The sequence below is a fragment of the Spermophilus citellus genome (genome assembly GCF_964194105.1).
Source record: "Spermophilus citellus genome assembly, chromosome: 9".
Lineage (NCBI taxonomy): Eukaryota > Metazoa > Chordata > Mammalia > Rodentia > Sciuridae > Spermophilus > Spermophilus citellus.
In genome coordinates this window covers 65,223,237-65,224,476 of record NC_138191.1, presented here as the reverse complement: position 1 = coordinate 65,224,476, position 1,240 = coordinate 65,223,237, and the positions used below count along the sequence as shown (strand labels likewise).

General features: G+C 40.0%; 1 pseudogene across 1 annotated transcript; it reads left to right on the top strand.

Moving 5' to 3' along the window:
• The first annotated feature begins 262 nt into the window (after positions 1-262).
• LOC308656371 (COMM domain-containing protein 2-like) lies at positions 263-850 on the top strand (annotated as a pseudogene). The gene has a single exon. The product of its transcript is annotated as a COMM domain-containing protein 2-like (transcript).
• The last annotated feature ends 390 nt before the right edge of the window (positions 851-1,240 follow it).

Sequence of the window (1,240 nt, the reverse complement as noted above, 5' to 3'; positions counted from 1 at the left end):
CATGAAAACACATGATCACATGAGAAAAGATTAGTAATTTGAGCACATAAAATTAAAAACATCTGGGACTGGGGCTGGAGCTCAGAGGTGGAGTGCTTGCCTACCATGTGCAAGGCACTGGGTTTGATTCTCAGCACCACATAAAAATAAATAAATAAAATAAAAGTATTGTGTCCAACTATAACTAAAAAGTATTTTTTTTAAAAAAAATTAAAGACATCTGTATGTCCAAAGATGTCTTAAACAGGAAGACCCGGGTGCTATGCTGCTGGACTTTGTCGGAAGAGCATAGGGAGCACCTGGCCTTCCTGCCGAAGTGGTAGTGGAGTTTGGGTGGATCGGGGTGGAGTTCCTGAGGTGAGGGACCATCCCCAAGGTCTATGAGGACACCACCAGGAAGCTCAACGTGAGCAGCAACATTGTGCAGCATGGTGTGGATGGGTTGACCTACCTGCTCACCGAGAGCTCCAAGCTCATGATTTCTGAAGTGAATTTCCAAGACTCTGTTTTTGTTCTGGGATTCTCTGAAGAACTGAACAAATTATTGCTTCAGCTTTACCTGGACAACAGAAAAAAGATCAGGACTATTCTGGGTGAATTGGCACCTAGCCTTCCCAGTTACCACAGCCTTGAGTGGCGACTAGATGTACAGCTTGCAAGCAGAAGTCTCAGGCAACAGATTCAGCCAGCAGTGACTATAAAACTACACCTAAATCAGAATGGAGAACACAACACCAAAGTTCTGCAGGCAGACTCAGCCACCCTACTTCATTTAGTTCAGCAACTGTAACAATCCTTGGAGGAGATGAAAACAAACCACTGTAGGAGAGTAGTTCACAACATCAAGTAGTACCAAGTGTTAAGGTCCTAATGCCTTTGACTCATTTGTGAATGGATGACATTCAGGAATTACTTTTCAGAATTAATTTTTATTAATTGGTGTTGATAAATGCATCTATATACCATGAAATGCCTTTTCCTATTCCAGGATATTGAAGTCATGATCAGAAGCTCAAGTCAAGTTCCTTTTCTGGTGCGAAATGTGGTCAGCTTCTTGACAGATTGAAATGTAGTTTTGTATTTTAAATGTGTAAATAGGAATGAATCAACTAGAAATGAATCTATACTGTTCATATCTTCTGTATATATGAGCAATACCCTGTTTTTGGTACATTTTTGTCTGCTTAACTAGTATTTTCCTCCTTATTGATCAATTTTGAGAATAAAATTTACAGCTAAT